Source organism: Anomaloglossus baeobatrachus (genome assembly GCF_048569485.1).
Source record: "Anomaloglossus baeobatrachus isolate aAnoBae1 chromosome 3 unlocalized genomic scaffold, aAnoBae1.hap1 SUPER_3_unloc_3, whole genome shotgun sequence".
Classification (NCBI taxonomy): domain Eukaryota; kingdom Metazoa; phylum Chordata; class Amphibia; order Anura; family Aromobatidae; genus Anomaloglossus; species Anomaloglossus baeobatrachus.
This window is the reverse complement of record NW_027441782.1, coordinates 912,357-934,186: the sequence shown is the minus strand read 5'-3', so window position 1 is coordinate 934,186 and position 21,830 is coordinate 912,357. Positions and strand designations below refer to the sequence as shown.

The window sequence follows — 21,830 nt, the reverse complement described above, 5'->3', positions numbered from 1 at the left end:
TAGAAATCATGGGACCCCATAGCGGACGTTCTAATTGGTACCCCTCCCCCAAAAAATAAAAATGTAATTAATATTCAGCTGAGTCATATAAGAACCTCTCTCACAACTTTACAGCCCTTACAAAGTAATTTTCCTCCTAATGAAGTCCATTGATTCCCCTTTCATTTCTCCCATAATGTATAATGCCAACAAAAGTGTCCCACAAGTGTGTCGCCCAGGGATAAGGGGTACTCAGATCCGGGCCAAGGGGTCGCTTCTGTAGGTATCACGGTGGCGTGACCCGGTCTGTGATCCCAGGCTCCACAACAAAAAGGGGAGTAGGTAATGGAGATTGTCTGTGACGCCACCCGTGGGTTGCGGTGATGAGATGGTGGCACCGCCACTGCCTCTGGGGACCATGCCCGGGACTGGTGGTGTGGGGCAGCAAGGTGGAATCCCCTCCACGGGTAGGGGAGGTGTAGTCCCGGGGCCCAATTGGGAGTTGTGGTGGTGGCAGGGATTGCAGGGATCAGGAAACTCACAGTTCGGTTGTCTTGGTGTTGGATGAAGCTAGGCTGATGTGTGTGGTCAGGAAGCACAGAGTCCTTTGTAAACCAACTTGCCGGTGACCGGGAGCCTTTTGGAGGGGTGTGCTGGTCCCACACATGGTGCAATGAGCAGGAGCCCTCTTTTGTTGCACTGCACCTTGTCGTCTGCTTAGCTCCTCTGGTTGGAACGGGGGAAGTCCACTTCCCTGCACTATTCCAGGTTCCCGATGCCGGCGGGCCACTACCCTGCCCCGGTCCACTTTGAATCCCCTCCTAGTGCCTGACCTGTTCCCGCAGTCCAGGGGCTCCAACCCCTGACCGCTCTGCAACTTTCTCTGCAGCCCAGGAGACACACTCCTGACTACTCTGCTGCTCTCCTCCGACTGAACTCCTCTCCTGCTGCTCTTTTCAGCTCCAAACTGGGGGAAGGAGGGGTGGCTGCTCATATGCACCATGCGGGGGTGTGTGTGTGTGTGTGTGTAATCCCAAGGAGGAAGCGATTCCTGTACCCTTGGTGGGGGGTACAGTCATCTGTGCATCACACAAGCACTGTATGATACCTCCACAGGTACTTCCTCCACACCAGGGCTGAGGAGTCGGTAAGAAAAACCTCCGACTCCTCAATTTCACTGATTCCAACTCTGACTCCACGACTCCTTCATACAGTTCACACCAGAAGTTTCCATCCACTATCTATAGAGACACATCTGCAGGTTTTACCCTCCGCTCTCTAAGCGGACACATCTGCAGGTTTTTCCCTCCGCTCTCTATACAGACACATCTGCAGGTTTTTCCCTCCGCTCTCTATACAGACACATCTGCAGGTTTTTCTCACTATTTGACATAAAATGAGAATAAATCTTTCCCGTTTTAGGTCGTTTAGGAACCAAAATTATTTCTATTTGTCAAATGCCAGAATAATGAGAGAGAGGGAATGTCATACACAGGCTCCCCCTGATGTCATTACGCCTATCAGGGGCCCACAGCTGCAGAGCAAGTGCGGAACACGGAGCCAGTGCCCATCTGCTCCTCAATGCTGTTTAACCTGCATCCGAGGAAATAGTAATGGCCCCCATCACTCACAGGCCTGGTCACTGCCCCTGCATAAATTACACCATATACATGACACACACATAGATACTATATGAAAGATAGATGGATAGATTAGATAGATGGATGCAGGGTGAGACTGGGGTGTCTGGGGTCCAAAGGAGGAGGTAACTCTAGAGGCCACACCAACTATATGCAAATACCTGCAGAAGCCCCCACACAGCCCCCTACGCACAGCAGGAGCCCCCACACAGCCCCCTACGCACAGTAGGAGCCCCCACACAGCCCCTACGCACACAAAAAAAATTACACTCAACGAAACCCGATTCGCAATACCGAAGCCTCAGTCTCCTCTTCTATGGCGGCCTGCAGAGGCAGTGCTATGAGATGGCTTCCCCGCTCTGCACTTGTGACACGATGACATCTCCTAAGCCAGGGGTGGGGAACCTCCGGCCCGCGGGCCGCATGCGGCCCGCCATGACCTTTTATGCGGCCCCCGGGCACATTCCCGGGGGCTGCAGTGCTGGGGCCGCCAGCCCTTTAAATCACCACATGCACTGTTTGGGAGAACCAATGGGCTCTCCCGCTGTCCAGTAGCGTAATCAGCAGTGTGTGCCCGCCCCTCTGTCCCCTCGTGCTGTGTGTGTGCCCGCCCCTCTGCCCTCCGGAGCGATCTGCCCGCCCCTCTTTCCCCTCGTGCGGTGTGCCCGCCCCTCTGCCCTCCGGAGCGATCTGCCCGCCCCTCTTTCCCCTCGTGCGGTATGCCCGCCCCTCTGCCCTCCGGAGCGATCTGCCCGCCCCTCTTTCTCCTCGTGCGGTATGCCCGCCCCTCTGCCCTCCGGAGCGATCTGCCCGCCCCTCTTTCCCCTCGTGCGGTATGCCCGCCCCTCTGCCCTCCGGAGCGATCTGCCCGCCCCTCTTTCCCCTCGTGCGGTATGCCCGCCCCTCTGCCCTCCAGAGTGATCTGCCCGCCCCTCTTTCCCCTCGTGCGGTATGCCCGCCCCTCTGCCCTCCGGAGCGATGTGCCCCCTCTGCCCTCTGAGCGATGTGCCCGCCCCTATGTCCTGTCGTGTGGTGTGACCGCACCTTTCAACTTCAGAGCGATCTGCCCGCCCCTCTGCCCTCCGGCCTGCACTGTCTCCGGCGCTGTGTGCGCGCGCCTGCACTCTGCTCCCCGTCCAGTATTTTGTGTACCCTGCCCCCAGATTTGTGTGCAACGATCAGTGCTGTGTCCCTCACCCCATGCTGTCTATCACCTTAGGTTTGTGGCTCCCCAGTAATGTCAGGGCTCTGCAGGTGCTGTGTGCAGAGCCCTGACATTACTGGGGGGCAGTGCTGTGTGCCCTCCCAATGCTGTGCATCACCCCCAGTGTTGTGTTCCCCCAGTGATGTCTGTGCCCCCCTCAGTGATATCTTTGCCCCCAGCTCCTCTTATGATGTGTATGTCCCCCAGCCCTTCTTTTTTTCTGTATGCCCCCCAGCCCCTCTTGCGTTGTGTATGCCCCCCAGCCCCTCTTGTGTTGTGTATGCCCCCCAGTGTCTCCTGTTATGTGTATGCCCCCCAGCATCTCTTGCGTTGTGTATGCCCCCAGCGTCTCCTGTTATGTGTATGCCCCCCCAGCACCTCTTGCGTTGTGTATGCCCCCCAGCACCTCTTGCGTTGTGTATGCCCCCCAGCATCTCCTGTTATGTGTATGCCCCCCAGCACCTCTTGTGTTGTGTATGCCCCCCAGCGTCTCCTGTTATGTGTATGCCCCCCAGCGTCTCCTGTTATGTGTATGCCCCCCAGCTCCTCTTGTGTTGTTTGCCTTCAGCGTCTCCTGTGACTTATACATCACATTGGAGATGCTGGGGGCATATACATCACAGGAGACACTGGGGACATACACAACACAGGAGGGGCTGTGGGCATTTACATCACAGGAGGGGCTGGGAGCATATATTGCTCCTCATGAGATGTATGTGCCTCCAGTGTCTCCTGTGATGTGTATATACAGCAGTCCCAGCGTTTCCTTTCTGTTGTGTATACGTCAGTCCCAGCGTTTTCAATGTGATGTATATGCCCCCAGCCCCTCCAGTGATGTATGTGCCTTCAGTGACTCCTGTAATGTATATAGAGCAGTCCCAGTGTCTCCTATGTGTTGTGCGTGCCTCCAGTGTCTCCTATGTGTTGTGTGTGCCTCCAGCGTCTCCTATGTGTTGTGCGTGCCTCCAGTGTCTCCTATGTGTTGTGTGTGCCTCCAGTGTCTCCTATGTGTTGTGTGTGCCTCCAGCGTCTCCTATGTGTTGTGTGTGCCTCCAGTGTCTCCTATGTGCTGTGTGTGCCTCCAGTGTCTCCTATGTGTTGTGTGTGCCTCCAGCGTCTCCTATGTGTTGTGTGTGCCTCCAGTGTCTCCTATGTGTTGTGTGTGCCTCCAGTGTCTCCTATGTGTTGTATGTGCCTCCAGTGTCTCCTATGTGCTGTGTGTGCCTCCAGTGTCTCCTATGTGCTGTGTGTACCTCCAGTGTCTCCTATGTGTTGTGTGTGCCTCCAGTGTCTCCTATGTGTTGTGTGTGTGCCTCCAGTGTCTCCTATGTGTTGTGTGTGTGCCTCCAGCGTCTCCTATGTTTTGTGTGTGCCTCCAGTGTCTCCTATGTGTTGTGTGTGCCTCCAGTGTCTCCTATGTGTTGTGTGTGCCTCCAGTGTCTCCTATGTGTTGTGTGTCCCTCCAGTGTCTCCTATGTGCTGTGTGTGCCTCCAGTGTCTCCTATGTGCTGTGTGTACCTCCAGTGTCTCCTATGTGTTGTGTGTGCCTCCAGCGTCTCCTATGTGTTGTGTGTGCCTACAGCTGTGCCTCCAGCGTCTCCTATGTGTTGTGTGTGCCTCCAGCGTCTCCTATGTGTTGTGTGTGCCTCCAGCGTCTCCTATGTGTTGTGTGTGCCTACAGCTGTGCCTCCAGCGTCTCCTATGTGTTGTGTGTGCCTCCAGCGTCTCCTATGTGTTGTGTGTGCCTCCAGCGTCTCCTATGTGTTGTGTGTGCCTCCAGCGTCTCCTATGTGTTGTGTGTGCCTCCAGTGTCTCCTATGTGTTGTGTGTGCCTCCAGTGTCTCCTATGTGTTGTGCGTGCCTCCAGTGTCTCCTATGTGTTGTGTGTGCCTCCAGTGTCTCCTATGTGTTGTGTGTGCCTCCAGTGTCTCCTATGTGTTGTGTGTGCCTCCAGTGTCTCCTATGTGTTGTGCGTGCCTCCAGTGTCTCCTATGTGTTGTGTGTGCCTCCAGTGTCCCCCAGGTGTTGTGCGTGCCTCCAGTGTCTCCTATGTGTTGTGCGTGCCTCCAGTGTCTCCTATGTGTTGTGTGTGCCTCCAGTGTCTCCTATGTGTTGTGCGTGCCTCCAGTGTCTCCTATGTGTTTTGTGTGCCTCCAGTGTCTCCTATGTGTTGTGCGTGCCTCCAGTGTCTCCTATGTGTTGTGCGTGCCTCCAGTGTCTCCTATGTGTTGTGTGTGCCTCCAGCGTCTCCTATGTGTTGTATATGATTTATCAAATATTATTATCACAAAGAGTTGACTGCGCTTGAGACGGAGACAGAAAAGCAGTTGTGAGAAGAAACATGATTAGTATCATCCAACATCACAGCCGCACCAAAGAGAAGCCGCTCCGGCCGCCACAGTAGGGGTGAGTTAATTGACCAAATATAGCCGGGTAATTTTCACATTGATAATTTTGTGCGGCCCCCGAAGGTTGGTAGAAATTTCCAAATGGCCCCCGGCTGAAAAAAGGTTCCCCACCCCTGTCCTAAGCCATAGACCTGTAGCGGTCTGCAGCTTAGGAGACGGGCAATGATAGAGCATGGAACTCTTGCTCTGTTACAGGATTGGACTGTATAGGGGGCAATGTGGCGCCAAAACAGTTCAATGCGGTAGTGGCAGAAGATTCAGGGCTGCAGGCAAGAAGATCGGAGTCGGAGACGCGAGTCTTGGATACCAGCAACGCCCCTGCCACGGGGTCCCCTCTGTGTCCAGTTTGGGGGCGCACCGGGGCATTGGCTGTGTCTGTGTGCCAGATTGATGCCTAATAGATGATAGACAGACAGATAATAGGAGGGATGTATAAACAGACAGATACAGACAGACAGACAGAATGTATACACAGAAACATAGCTACAAATTGCACACTATACAGGACAAAAATATCTTATACATAACACAGACAGACGGCACATAATACATGATTCACATTATACTTACCGCCTTCCTGGACACCTGGAGTACAGAGGGTCTTTAGAAGCAGCTTCTCCAGCTGCTGCAGTGCAGGCGGCCCTACCCCCTCTCTCTGGTGAAGACGGGAGAAGACAGGACGCAGAGCACACAGGAGGGGAGGGCGCCCTCTGCTGGAGCCTGCGCACTGCAGGAGCAGCAAATTAAAGTGAATTGATGCTCCCTCCAGCATCCCCTGTGCTGTCTGCTTGCTGGCACCCTGTGCGACCGCACTAATCGCACATACCTAAAGCCGGCCATGAATGCAACCCCCATATTCCTCTATATGTAATGCACACCCATTAGCTCTTCATTTAGTACAATGAGCTTCATATTGCCTTCCATATATTACTATATATTATAATGCACCCCATAGTCCTCCATATATAATACATACCCATATTCCTTCATATATTGTAATACACCCCGTAATCCTCAATATAGTATAATTCAGCCCTCATAGTCCTCCACATATTCTAATGCACTCTTCATATATTATAATGCATCCCTATAGTCCGCCATATAATATAATGTAACTACCATAGTCCTCCATATCGTGTAATGCACCCGCCATAGTCCTCCATATATTATAATGCACCCCCATAGTCCTCCACATAGTATTACGGCCATTGGCCACCAATATACTCACTTATTTATATATATATAAAAAAAGGGAAGACAAAACTCTCCTCTTTCCCGCACTGCTCCGGTCTCTGCAGTGGTGCGTGTTCTGCAGCTCTGCACATCTCGGCACAGCGGGCACACAGTAGTGACATCATCACGCCCCCCTGTGCTGAGACGCCAGATCTGAGACAGCGAAGCAGAACGATGGAGGAGGAAGCAGAGAGCTCCATCTTTCATCATTGCTTTCAACTGTGGCGACATCTGCAATGCTGAGCAGGGGAACGAGCGGTGCCAGCGCTGACATCACCCCCCCTCCCCCGATCTCTGCTTTATGTTTTATTTTACACCACACTGGGCGGCTGCAAAAACATCAAAAACCTGTTTCAAATGTATAATTTTTTTTGTTTTCTTTGGATTTTTTGAATGAAACATTTTTTTGATTTTATATAAAACCTTTCTGATCTTATTCACTTTCTTTTCTCCCAGTTTGGGGTGTTGAGTAGAGATGAGGGAACCTGTGAAAGTTCGGTTCGGCGGCAGCAGTCGTACCTCCACTAGTTGGAAATTGACCCGAACCCCAATGGAAGTCACTGATTGGCAGTTTGAGTCTCCGCCCACATAGTGCCAGCCATAAGCAGAATATTTCCGGGAGAGGGTGGGCGAGGTTTTTCTATTTTTTATTTTTTTTTGGGGGGGGGAATGGGGGTGGAGTTGCACATTACATGTGATCCCGCTGTTGTTACCCCCAGTGTGAGCAATTTAATCACTGCAATGGGCTCGCACCGGGCTGAGCACCGAGCGTACCTGAGCACAGCGATGCTGGCGCCATTGCTCAGCTTACATAAAGCATCCGATTTCTATTTTCTTTTAAAGTTGCCATTTGGCTCGAAAACATCGGGATCACTCATCTCTAGTCCTGAGATCCTCTGCTCGCTGATATAATACACTGGGCTCTGTATTGTGATTATTTGTCCATCAGTGTAGACCTCGTATGTGCACACACCGCTTCATAGACTCCGGCGAGTGCGACCATGCTCCAGTGCTCGGTACAAGCATTTTGATGCTCGGACGGGATCGACTTGTTTACTGAGTATAGTGGAAGTCAATAGACAGATATATAATAGATAGATATATAGATAGACAGATAATAGTGATAAATAGATAATAGATAGATATGTGATAGATAATACAGACAGATAATAGATGGATCACTGCACTGACCCTTTCTCCTGTGTTCTGCGCTGATCTTCGGCCTCGTCCTCCTCACGGATTTATACCAGCTGTCTGATAGATAAATTAGATGGATAGTTAATAGTGATAGATTTGGATAGAAAATACACAGATAATTAGATAATAGTTAATAGAGATAGACAGATCAATGATAGATGGATATGTGATAGATAATACAGATAGATGATAGATAGATATATAAAAGATAATATATATATTTATTCATTGATATGGCACTATTAATTCCATAGCGCTTTACATACATTGACAACACTGTCCCCATTGGGGCTCACAATCTAAATTCCCTATCTGTATGTCTTTGGAGTGTGGGAAGAAACCAGAGAACTCGGAGAAAACCCACACAAACACGGGGAGAACATACAAACTCCTTGCAGATGTTTTCCTTGTTGTTTTCTGAACCCAGGACTCCAGCATTGCAAGACTGCAGTGCTAACCACTGAGCCACCATGCCGCCCCTTACATATAGATAGACAGAGAATAGAGATAGATAGATAATAGATAGTGATGAGCGGACTCTCAGATACCTGGGAGGCAGGTCCATATGAGTTTAACATAAAAAACCTGATTCGGGCCTGGAATTGATACCGGATATCTGGCCGGATGGCGGTCCCCATATAAGTCTATGGGGACCAGAGTCCTGTGCTTTAAAATGGTGGTAGAAGGGATAGTGGGCTTGGAGCAGACACATTATACTGTGAGTTTCCGAGCGGCAATAACCTCATTAACCTCATACACATTCACTACTTCTCCGCCCACTGCCAATCCCCAGAGCTATGGACCCTCAGTGGAACTGTGAGTATGCGGATATTAAACAGACTATTCTAGAACATTATGCTGTAACGCCAGACACTTACAGGACTCAGTTCCGTACTTTAGCATGTGATGAGGAAGTGTCTTTCAAGATGTATGCCCACAAACTCAAACATCTGTGGCATCGTTGGCTGGAGGCAGAGGAGGCCTTAACCTTGGAGACCATCCTCCAGGTCCTCCTAAAAGAGCAGTTTTACTTCAAGTGCCCCGCTGAGATCCGGGATTGGGTGCGTGAAAGGAGACCAGCCACTGTGGAAGAAGCTGCAGCTCTAGCTGATGAGGCGCTCACCATCAAGCCTCAGTGGAAAATACTACTACTCAGTGAGAAAAAAAACACCAGCCCCCCAACGCTGGCGGCCCCTGGTCCTTCTGGCCCCAATGTTCACCATCACCCTAGACCGTCAACTCATGGGGACCTTCATGTGACTGTGCCTCGCATTACTCCTGCTCCACCTTTGGGAATACGACGTGGAGGAAGAATCCCAGAGCGCAGATGTTATGGATGTGGGCAGCCTGGGCACATGCAATTCCAATGTCCAGGTGTTCGGAGGCAGAACAGCTACAGACCGCCTTTGCCTGTTCATTATCTACAGACACCTTCACCAGGAAAAAAGCTGGATTCTGTGCCTGATGACTTGCCAAGTGACTCTGATATCCTGGCTCCCCTACCCGGAGTCTATGGGGTGTGAGCTCCAGTCACCTGTTCTTCTGATATTCAGCACAAACATCTACAGGAGGTCGTGCTGGATGGCCAAAAAGTTGTTGGCTTCCGTGACACTGGGGCTTTCCTCACCATTGCCGATCCCCGAGTAATTCAACCAGAAGCAATTCAAAAGGGACCAGGAATTGCCATTGAACTGGCAGGAGGTACCCAGAGATATATTCCAAGAGCGAGTGTTACCCTGGATTATGGCATTGGGGCCAAACAATGTGTGGTCGGTGTGATGAGCGGCCTCCCTGCAGACGTTCTTCTAGGAAATGATGTGAGGAATCTTCATTGCCAGTTTGTCGGTGTGGTAACCAGAAGTCAAGCCAAGAGAGCAACCCATGTGGACGTGTACAACCCATCCATGGAAATGAGGGCACCAGAACTGCCATTACAGCCGGTGAGTGATTCTTCTTGTGGGGATAATATGAATGTTACTTGGGATAAAGTTCAGTTTAGACAAGAAGTAGAGACTGACCCCACCCTTGCTAGTTTTAGAGCTCGAGCTGAAATAGGGCAGCTAGGGGAGAACGGAGAAAGAATTATCAGAGAAAATGGACTTCTGTATCGGGTTGCCAATGCCGACTCCCTAGATAAGCCCTGGACTTATACTTATAGCAAACAGCTGATTGTTCCTCAGAAGTACAGAATTCCCCTATTACACCTGGCTCATGACATTCCTACTGCTGGCCATCAAGGCAAAACCCTCACCGAGAGACGATTGACTCAAACTTTTTATTGGCCGGGGATTTCCCAAGCAGTGGCACATTTCTGCCGAACTTGTGACATATGTCAGCGTAGAGGGCGACCCGGAGATCACCCAAAGGCACCCCTGCAACCGCTCCCTATAATAGAAGAACCATTTCAAAGTGTAGCTGTTGATATCATTGGACCTCTGGCTAAACCAAGTAAATCTGGGAAGCAGTACATCCTCACTGTTGTGGACTATGCCACCCGAGATCCAGAAGCCGTGGCCTTGTCAAGTATTTCTGCAGCCAAGGTGGCCGAGGCCTTGGTTATTATTTTTACCAGAGTAGGATTCCCCAGTGAGATCTTGTTGGACCAAGGCTCCCAGTTCATGTGAGAGTTGGTCCAGTGTCTGTGGCGCACCTGTGGAGTACGAGCGATCCGAACGACCCCGTATCATCCCCAAACAAATGGACTTTGTGAACGATTCAATGGCACTCTGAAGAATATGCTGAGGGTCTTCACGGACCGAGATTCAGACTGGGAGAAGTACCTACCCCATCTCTTGTTTGCCTATCGGGAAGTTCCCCAGGAGTCCACTGGGTTCTCCCCCTTTGAACTACTCTATGGAAGAAAGGTCCGAGGACCCTTAACCCTGCTCAAGGAATACTGGGAGGGGCAAGTTTAAGATACAGGAGCCCCTGTTGTCCCTTATGTCCTAAAGCTGCGAGAAACCCTGGCCCAACTTGCTAGTTTTGCCCAGAGTCATTTGCGTATGGCTCAAACCAGACAGAAGACATGTTATGACCGTAAAGCACGCTATCGGGAGTTTGTAGAAGGACAACAAGTCTTAATGATTGTTCCCCATCGGCAGAATAAACTGCAGACCACATGGGAGGGTCCCTTCCGGGTTCTCAGAAAACTGAATGATACCAATTACCTTCTTGCTTTAGATGATCAGGGGCTAAGGCAAAAGACTGTCCATATGAATATTGTGAGGAAAGAGTTAACCTTTTTCACTGACTTAGAAAATAATAGAAATTCATTCTCCCTGACAAGACCGAACCAGACTTATTTGCGTAATAAACTGTGAGACCAACTTCAAGGACGCAGAATGTTTTGACTTAGAGACGACTGAAAAACATCTTGTTATTGGAGTATAAGTCATTATATTAATTTCTCTTGCTGGGAATATGTAATTCACGCCTTTAATGAATATGTATGTTGCATAGTTACGCCCTAATCAACTTTGTATAACTTTGTAATGTAAACAATACCAATACACTTTCTATTCGGAGCCGCACATCTCCAGTCTTATGTGTATAACGGCGTTCGCTTGTTTTCATTGAGACGGAGTAGCAGAGGGGGGGTCACCGGTACCTTCTCTGCATTCGGACATCGCTGGCAACAGCTGTGACCGTTAGGTCAACCCAACATTATCTGGCGCCCGAAAAGCAGGGACCCGTGTTTCTAATCCCAGGACGCAGTGGACTATCTTGCCATTCAGAGGAGGAGTGGACCAGACGTGGGGACCAGAAACACCTGGCCAGGTAAGAGTTGAACCTTATTCTTCTCTTTATGCTCCCCACATCTGATCTCCCCTCTCCTCAACGCGCAAAATGGTACACTGTGAGTAGAAACTGGGTTATTGGCGGGTTTCCACTGAACTCTGAGAGAGCCTTGCCAGCTGATGTTTTCTGTGCCTTGTTTGTTTGTTTCTCTGTGTTTCTCTGCCTCTCTGTGTGTCGCGTGTCTGCTCTCCTGCGCTTTACTTCTGTGCTGTTGTCTTTGTTGGTTGTCATAGATCCCATACATCAGTGAGTGTTGAAAGGGAATAGTGTACCTGCTCTGTCCAATGGATGTGATATTCACTGCCCTAGTGTTAGTGGGAATAGCCCTGTTTGCCATTGCTATCGGATATAGAGTGTATCTCTGTTACAAGAAGGGTAACCCAGCGCCATTCAACATTCTCAGCCCCCTCTGAAGTTAGGACACCACCTTTCAGTAGGAATACACATCAAGAATCAGTCTTTGGGTACTTCCAGGAAAGGTGGTTCTAGACCTCACCTTAGGTAGGAATACAAAAGGAGTTAGTCTCTGAGTATCTCCAGGATAGGTAGGCTTAGTCCAAAGGACGTTCAAGGGTCTAAAAGCTGAAGAAGATAGAAGAAGAAGAATGGGCAACGAATATCAAAAGACAGAAGAGCTGGATGCACCCTGCAACATCTCATTACGTGTTATCATGGCAAAAGAACAGCCAGTCAGTCCAAGGAAGTTTTTAGACATTTGGATTGAAGGGGAAGGATCAGTTGGACCCCAACAAATGGGATACAATAACAGCTACTAGAGCAGGAGTGATAGCAGATAAATCATGGACTAAACTGATCAGAACTCTTCCTGACATGGCAAAAACAGCCCACGATCAAGGTTGGATATACCATGAAGAATCAGACACATGGGAAGAAGCTGGGAAGCAAGCTAATAAGGATCCGCAGCCCCCTCCGTACCTGTCAGCTGCTCCTGGAACGACTCCAAAAATAGCAGGATCCCCGGAATGGACCTGCACAAACTGTAGCCAACAAAATCCGGACTGGAGTGAAACATGCCTAGCCTGTGGAGCCCCACAGCACAAGCTACAAGCCACAGCACCAGTGCCTCTTTATCCCGTAGTGGAAAGCAGAGTCCTGATAAGACCACTTGTTAATCCACAAATCCCAGATGCTCCCAGAGATGCAGTTCCCCGTACATATAAAGACTACGTACCCTGGACTCCAGCCGAGCAGATGGCTTTTCTGCAAAATGCTCCAGATCCGACTAGAAACCCAGTCAGTTTTTCACGTTACCTGAACCAAATACAGGTCTCCTACAGAAGCACTTGGTTGGACATGGAAGGTTTGTGTAGAGTTAAAATGTCTCCCGAACTGTATGCCAAACTCACTGCCCACCTGACAGGACATGCTCCGGACGATACCCGTAATGTGGAATCGGGCCAAGACTTCATGATAAGACTCAGTCTCTTCTGCGCCCAGGAGCAAAGAACTAAGGGCACAATGGGACCAGTGCATCAAGGTCCTGTGGAGAATGTCAGCTCATTTTACTACAGATTGATGCAGTCATTCGCAGATGAAGGGCTGGACTTACAAGCGGGTGCAATACGTCGCCTGATGGTAAGATCCTTCATGGATGGAATACATGCACCTCTGGCAGAAAGATTGAAAGCGTGCTGCCCAGAATGGAGGAACATGGAAGACATAGATCTTCTAGTCAACAAAGCAAGTGGCTTAGAAACCGACGCAAAGGATAAAAGGAGCAACAAGAAAGTTGTCATAGCAGCAGTGGACGGTCAGCCAGAAGGTACAAGAAGGAAGGCACCGACCTGCTACTATTGTGGAGTCAGAGGACATGTGATCAGAGACTGTAGAAAGAAGAAGAGGGACACTCAAAACCAACCCGAGAGTCAGAAGGAGAAGACTGCCTGACTTGTGGCAGCACGGGATAGGGATGCCAGAGGTCCATTTATACATGTCCCCCTTCACATTGGCAACAAGGAAATAAGAGCTTTAGTGGACTCAGGAGCCTCTCGCTCCGTACTCCCCAAGAATCTGGTGCCTGAAGGATCCATCTCCTCTGAAGCTACTGTAGTATCCGGATTTGATGGACAAGCCCAGATAATTCCAATAACACATCCACTGAAGGTGAAACTGGGACCACACATGTTCGTGTCTAAATTCTTAGTGTCCCCCCTGGGTGGAGATGCCCTAGTGGGAGAAGATCTACTATCAAGACTACAAGCTCAGATTGTTTACAATGAAGATGGATCTGCTATCCTGCAAATTCCAGAAGATATCCCAGAAGAAATCCTGTGCACTCTCCAGATGATAGAAGACCAACCAGAATCTGAAGTTACACATGAAGTAAACACGGACCCAATACTTCTACAAGTTCCTGCAAAACTCTGGTCCACATCAAAAACTGACCTCGGCACACTACCCGTGCTCACAGTAAAAGTTTCAGTCAAGCCTGGAATTACGCCACCGCAGCTGAGACAATCCCCCCTCCCGCTACCTCTCGCAGTACATCTACCAGTACGTGGATGATTTACTACTGTGCTTCCCTAGTGAAGAGAAATGCTTACCTTTCTGGCAGAAGTAGAATGCAAAGCAAGCAGAGATAAATGCAGACAGTGGATTCCCAATGCATCGCTACTCATGCAACCGCTGTATGATTGCACAAAGAATGTTCCTTTTTCCCTTACAGAAGAAGCACGACAAAACTTTCAAAAGCTCAAGGAACTAGTGATTGATGCACCTGCTCTGGCACTACCAAACTATGATCTCACCTTCAATCTGTTCGTAGCAGAGCTTCAAGGATTTGCCGTAGGAGTACTCACCCAGAAGACGGACAAACATCACATAATCGGGTACTACTCCTCTCAACTTGACAATGTTACAAAAGCAGCACCAACCTGTGTCTGTGCCGTTACAGCAGTTTCAAATATACTGCAGAAAGCATCTGAAATCTCACTCGATTTCCCGACTACCATCCTTACCAGCCATGACATCTATGCTGTTCTCAATCAAGTGCAGTTGAAACACCTCTCCATGGCAAGACAGGTCAGACTCCAGTGCACGCTGTTGCTACCCCCAAACATCTCATTTGCTCGAGTTACAAGTCTAAACCTTGCTGATCTGCTGATCTTTACAAGTTTAGAAGGGGGGACAGAAGAGAGTGACAGAAGAGAGGACAGAAGAGAGTGACAAACGTACCAGCGCACCATTTGATCATGATTGTCAGGAACTCATTGAACATGAGGCAAAGCCCCTGCACAATATTCAGGCAACACCGCTTACAAATCCAGACTTTGAACTTTTTGTGGATGGTAGCAGATACGCTGATGAAGCAGGCAAGTTCCACACTGGATTTGCAGTAGTGACTCTATATGCAGTCTTAGCCAAACAACCGCTACCTCCACGCATATCTGCTCAAGAAGCAGAACTTCTTGCTCTCATCTGGGCAATTGAGTTTCTGGAAGAACGAACAGCGAATATCTACACGGACTCAGCCTATGCACACGGCATTGTGCACGATTTTGGCACTATCTGGCAGACTAGAGGATTCCTCACAGCAACAGGAAATCCCATCAGGCATGGAGCCTCAGTGAAGAAACTAATGGAAGTAGCCTTGATACCAAAACAGCTAGCAATCATAAAGGTTGCTGCCCACACCAAGGCTCAAACACCCGAGGCAAGGGGAAATCGCTTGGCCGATCAAACAGCAAAACAAGCCGCCTTACTCCCTTTGAAGGAGACGGAAACAGTGTCAACGACGGAGGAAGAAATGCAGAACCTCTTTGAGACACAAGAAAACGCCTCTGAGGAAGAAAAGGCCGGATGGCGGGCCAAGGGGGCAGAAAAGGTGGAGGGGATTTGGCGCCTAAACGGACTTCCCGTCCTGCCACGCAGTTGGTTCCCTGCCATTTTCCAAGTACTCCACTATCCCACACACCGTAGCACAAACTCAATCATGAACCAGATGCAACCATATTGGATAGCCCCCGGCTTCAGACAATACGCCTCCCAGAGAATAAAAGCTTGTCACATCTGTCAACAACACAATCCAGGCCAGCTAACTAAAACCCCGCAAAGATACATGCCAAAGACGTTTGCCCCATTTCAAAGAGTACAAATAGACTATATACAGTTGCCAAAACATGGCATCTACGAGTTTGTACTTGTCTGTGTAGACCTCTTCTCAGGATGGCCAGAGGCCTACCATGTAAGCTCAGCCACGGCCTGAATTACAGCAAAGAAATTGGCCTGTGAGCTGGTACCCCGGTTTGGACTCCCTGAAGTCAGAGTCAGACCGAGGTACTCATTTCACTGGACAAGTTTTCCAGAATACCTGTGCCCTGTTAGACATTCAGTCAGCTTTACACACGCCTTACTACCCACAGTCATCAGGGAAAGTGGAAAGGTTAAAAGGGACTCTAAAGCTCAAACTAGCCAAGGCAGTAGAGGAGACTGGTAGACCATGGACAGAATGTCTCCCCATAGCTCTTTACTTTGTAAGGACCACCCCGCAGGGAAAGCACAGGCTCTCACCCTTTGAAATACTCTTTGGTAGTGCACCCAGATTAGGATGCTACTTCCCACAGGAGTTACACCTGCAATGTGATAGCCTAACGTCTTATGTTGTTTCCCTGCAGAAGAGACTAACTGAAACCCACCAAAGGGTCTACTCTTCTCCACCTGATCTTGATGCCGTTCCAGGAACCCACTCTCTAAAGCCTGGTGACCGGGTCTACCTAAAGAAGCACGTGAGAAAGACCCTTGAGCCACGATTCGAAGGGCCTTTGACTGTCCAGCTGACCACTCCAACCTCCGTCAAACTTGAGGGGAGATCGATATGGGTCCATGCCAGCCACTGCAAGAAGGCCTAATACCGCTGATAAGTATTTCTATGTGTACTCCCTTTTTGGGGCCTTCTACACCACGGCAGAATTCATTTGAGACCCATCATGAAGTGTTAGCTGAAAAACTTGAGATCACAGACTGCTGGATATGTACACACGCACTTGTGACAGCCTCTTCCATGCCATACTTAGCCATACCAGTCCCAATAAACAAAGTGTTTCAATGGGGAGGCTGTTACAACAGACTATCAGTGTTCCAAGTGTTACTCTGTTTACTAGTTGCTTATGTAGTGTTCAAGTTGCTAATGGCTTTGTTTTCCCGCTGCTTGAAGCAATGTAGATACAATGATTATTCAGCACCCGTAAGAAATCACTAATATGCCTTTTTTCTCTTCTCTACTCTTTCCTCTAGAAATCACCTTGGCGTATCATGATGAGACTCCTATCGAGAGGCATGCAGGCAGTCCTGGGTGACGGATGTGAGACGACACTCCCTGAGCACACCCGCGGCTCAGAAAGTATCTGGAGGCTAGCCTGCTTTCTCTATAGTCCAAAGCTTCTCGATGGCCCCCTGTCCATCAATCACGCCAATAGGGGGGATTGTGAGGAAAGAGTTAACCTTTTTCACTGACTTAGAAAATAATAGAAATTCATTCTCCCTGACAAGACCGAACCAGACTTATTTGCGTAATAAACTGTGAGACCAACTTCAAGGACGCAGAATGTTTTGACTTAGAGACGACTGAAAAACATCTTGTTATTGGAGTATAAGTCATTATATTAATTTCTCTTGCTGGGAATATGTAATTCACGCCTTTAATGAATATGTATGTTGCATAGTTACGCCCTAATCAACTTTGTATAACTTTGTAATGTAAACAATACCAATACACTTTCTATTCGGAGCCGCACATCTCCAGTCTTATGTGTATAACGGCGTTCGCTTGTTTTCATTGAGACGGAGTAGCAGAGGGGGGGTCACCGGTACCTTCTCTGCATTCGGACATCGCTGGCAACAGCTGTGACCGTTAGGTCAACCCAACATTATGATTAAGGAGTACCATGACCGAAACATTCCAATGATAGCAAGCTGTCGGTTGGCTTCAGAAGATGGTCAAGAGGATGAGGACTCTCTACCTGATCTCGTGGAAGCAGTGAGAGCCCCATCCACTGTGGAACAGGTTCCCCTGGGAGATCACCTGGATTCCTTACAGAAAATCCAGATGCTGGAAGTGCTTCAACAGAGACGGGCTGCTTTCTCATCCCAACCAGGTCAAACCACCGTCACCCAACATCCTGTGGACACTCAGGGCATCCGTCCCATACAACAGGCTCCTTACCGGGTACCTGAATCAGTTCTAAACACCATGCAGCACGAACTGGAGGAGATGTTACAGTTTGGGGTAATCCAGGCCTCCCATAGCCCTTGGGCCTCCCCTGTGGTGTTAGTACCTGTGATGGTGGGATATGGGGGAGGTGTATCTTGCTGTACAGATTCCTATTTCAAGCTTGGGTCATTGTCTTATTTGAACTACTTCTGTGTACATTTCTATTGTTGTAGGTAATCACCCCCTATAGTGCAAGGTTGTAGCCTCTTGAGGCACTTCCATCCCTGGGAGTAGGGGGAGGTGGGCCTAGAGTCCAACTAGTGTAAACTCTCTGCTTACCTGGGAGATTTAGTCAGTCTGTGTGAAACTTGAAGAAAGAAGATTGATCCTCTGGGAGGGAATAGCTGAGGCTGGATCCTAGAGCCGGTGGATGGACAGTTACAGACTGGAGATCAGTGGCCATGTGGGATTGCATTTTGTTGTTCACCTGTTGGACTCAAGGAACTCATATAAGGACCATTGCCCTATTTTCCCTGGCATCAGAATACCAGGCGGTGCCCCTGGATCTTTTGTTTTGTTGTGGACTCCTTGCAGACTTTAAGGATCTATATTTATGTTTGGTGCTTTATCTTTGTGGTTCCAACAAAGCCCTTTGGATTGTTCCTTGGCCTGTTGTCCCTCCTTGCTCTGCTGTACACCCCGTCACAAACTGGTTGGCAGCGGTGGGATCAGAGCAGAAGGTATGGAGGATAACGGCCCATCAACAGCTGGAACCAGAACCTCAGAGTACAAGAACTGGACTGCAGTGAACCTACAAACAAAGGCCTGTGAACTGGGAGTCAGCTACAAGGGACTCTACAAGGAGCAGCTGATTGAGGCGTTGGAAGGAGTTTGCTCGCAAAATGACGCTGATCAAGGATCCTCCCAGCAAACGGAAGAAAGACGGGAGCCATAGGTAAATACCCAAAAAAGTCAGTGGGTTGTGTGGTACGAAGAGGAGATGGCCTTGCTGGGAGAGGAGACCACCATAGAATATAAGATGGAGGTCATGCGTGGAGCTAAAGAGAAGGAGCGCAGGATGGAGGAGATGGCATTGCTGGATAAGCAGCTCGCTGTGGAAGCCACTAGAGGTTCCAGACAGACTGTAACCCCAGCACCCACCATGAGGGAACTGCCCAGAGTGTCCCGCAAAGACTTCAAGCAGTTTAATGAGGCTGCTGGTGACATTGAGGGCTTCTTCCAGGACTTTGAGCATCAGTGTCGATTAATGGAAGTCCCAGAAAGGGAGCGCGTCCGGCATCTAGTTGGGCTCTTAGAGGGTGGAGCTGCCGCAGCCTATAGAGCTATGGACCCTCGGTGGAACTGTGAGTATGCGGATATTAAACAGACTATTCTAGAACATTATGCTGTAACGCCAGACACTTACAGGACTCAGTTCTGTACTTTAGCATGTGATGAGTAAGTGTCTTTCAAGATGTATGCCCACAAACTCAAACATCTGTGGCATCGTTGGCTGGAGGCAGAGGAGGCCTTAACCTTGGAGACCGTCCTCCAGGTCCTCCTAAAAGAGCAGTTTTACTTCAAGTGCCCCGCTGAGATCCGGGAATGGGTGCGTGAAAGGAGACCAGCCACTGTGGAGGAAGCTGCAGCTTTAGCTGATCAGGTGCTCACTATCAAGCCTCAGTGGAAGAAGCTGCTAGCAGAGGGAGCAAAAATGACCAGCTCCCCAACACCAGAGGTTCCTTGTCCTTCAGTGCCCAATGTTCCTCAACCTCCTAGATCACCACCTCATGTGGATACCCGTGTGTATGTGCCTCCAGTTGTTTCTACCACATTTTCTGGAATGCAACAAGGAGAGAAAGTAGAAGAGCGAAGATGTTATAGCTGTGGGCATCCCGGGCATCTGCGGGCCACATGCCCATCTATCCCATGGAGTCATCCTTTAAATCGACAACCACCTCCAGCACCTGCACCTCCCTATCAGTCACCAAGGTCTCCTACCTACTTCTCCAGAAGGCAAACTGGTGGGAGTGAGACGCAGCGCAGATGTTATCAATGTGGGCAGCCTGGTCATCTGCAAGCTCACTGTCCAGGTGTTCAGAGGCAGAACAGCTGCAGACCACCTTTGCCTGTCCATTATCTACAGACACCCTCAACAGGAGAAGAGCTGGATTCTGGCCCTGATGATTTGCAATATAACAGCAGTAACCTGCAAGCAGGTGAATATTGCCCAATAGTCCAATATATACAAGGTAATAGCAGGGACTAAAACTTAACTTTTAATATTCCAGATAAAATATATCAACATTACAAAAGTGCAGTAAAATTGCCAAATGGCTATAAACTGAAGTGGTCTCACCCAGATGTTCTCCAGGGATAAAAGGACACACCGATCCAGGGTTGATCAGAGGCGGAATCAATCAGGGTAAAGCATTGGGAGATAGTAAGATATAAACCCTGTCGTGCCCAGTGCCAATGCTTCCGCCCTGACAAGGGCCTCCCAATGCTTTACCCTGATTGATTCCGCCTCTGATCAACCCTGGATCGGTGTGTCCTTTTATCCCTGGAGAACATCTGGGTGAGACCACTTCAGTTTATAGCCATTTGGCAATTTTACTGCACTTTTGTAATGTTGATATATTTTATCTGGAATATTAAAAGTTAAGTTTTAGTCCCTGCTATTACCCTGATGATTTGCCAAGTGACTCTGATATGTTGACTTCCCTACCAGGAGTCTATGGAGTGCGAGCCACAGCCACCCGTTCTTATGATCTTCGGCATAAACATCTACAGGAGGTTGTGCTGGATGGCCAAAAAGTTGTTGGCTTTCGTGACACTGGGACTTTTCTCACCATAGCAGATCCCCGAGTAATTCAACCAGAAGCAATTCAAAAGGGACCAGGAATTGCCATTGAATTGGCTAGAGGTACTCAGAGATATATTCCAAGAGCAAGTGTAACCCTGGATTATGGCTTTGGGGAAAAACAATGCATAATCGGTGTGATGAGCGGCCTTCCTGCAGACATTCTCCTAGGCAATGATGTGAGAGATATACAATGCCGATTTGTGGGTGCAGAAAGCCGAGTTTGAGTGAGGGAGGACACAAAAGGAAGCTTGTCCTTCCAACCCTATCGCTCTACAAGGGATTACCTACAGCTTTTCCATCCAAGTGTGGAAGCCAACACCAGAATGCTGATGGACTGTCCCAGCAAGAAGAACCATAGACTATTCACAGCTGAGCAACATGGACGTAAGTGAGATGGCCAGAGGTCTGTGTAGACCTCGTGGCATACTCACTTATTAAAAAGGGGGGACAGGTTGTGATGGTGGGATATGGGGGAGGTGTATCTACTTCTGTGTACATTTCTATTGTTGTAGGTAATCACCGCCTATAGTGCAAGGTTGTAGCCTCTTGAGGCACTTCCATCCCTGGGAGTAGGGGGAGGTAGGCCTAGAGTCCAACTAGTGTAAACTCTCTGCTTACCTGGGAGATTCAGTCAGTCTGTGTGAAACTTGAAGAAAGAAGATTGATCCTCTGGGAGGGAATAGCTGAGGCTGGATCCTAGAGCCGGTGTATGGACAGTTACAGACTGGAGATCAGTGGCCACGTGGGATTGCGTTTTGTTGTTCACCTGTTGGACTCAGGGAACTCATATAAGGACCATTGCCCTATTTTCCCTGGCATCGGAATACCAGGCGGTGCCCCTGGATCTTTTGTTTTGTTGTGGACTCCTTGCAGACTTTAAGGATCTACATTTATGTTTGGTGCTTTATCTTTGTGGTTCCAATAAAGCCCTTTGGATTGTTCCTTGGCCTGTTCTCCCTCCTTGCTCTGCTGTACACCCCGTCACAGTACGCAAGAAGGATGGGAGTACTCGATTTTGTGTGGACTATCGGCGACTAAACGACCATACCGTCAGCGATCCTTACCCAATGCCTCGTATTGACGAACTTCTAGACCGACTGGCTGGGTCCCGATATGTCACTACCTTGGATCTCAGTAAGGGATACTGGCAGATCCCTCTAACGGAGGAAGGGAGAGAACGGTCCGCTTTTATAACCCCCTTTGGTCTGTATGAATTTCTATGCATGCCTTTTGGAATGAAAAATGCCCCGGCCACCTTCCAGAGAATGGTGGACCAGATCCTCCGGGGATGTGGTGACTTTGCTTGTGCCTACTTGGATGATATCGCCGTCTTCAG

General features: G+C 49.2%; 1 protein-coding gene across 1 annotated transcript in view; it reads right to left on the bottom strand.

Annotated features, from left to right (window-relative positions):
• LOC142258726 (uncharacterized) overlaps nt 1-21,830 on the bottom strand; it is a 199,295-nt gene that overhangs the window by 139,556 nt on the left and 37,909 nt on the right. Inside the window, exon 2 of the mRNA XM_075331341.1 lies at nt 7,656-7,718. The gene's annotated coding sequence lies outside the window, so the exon portion shown is untranslated. The remainder of the gene's footprint in view (nt 1-7,655; nt 7,719-21,830) is intronic.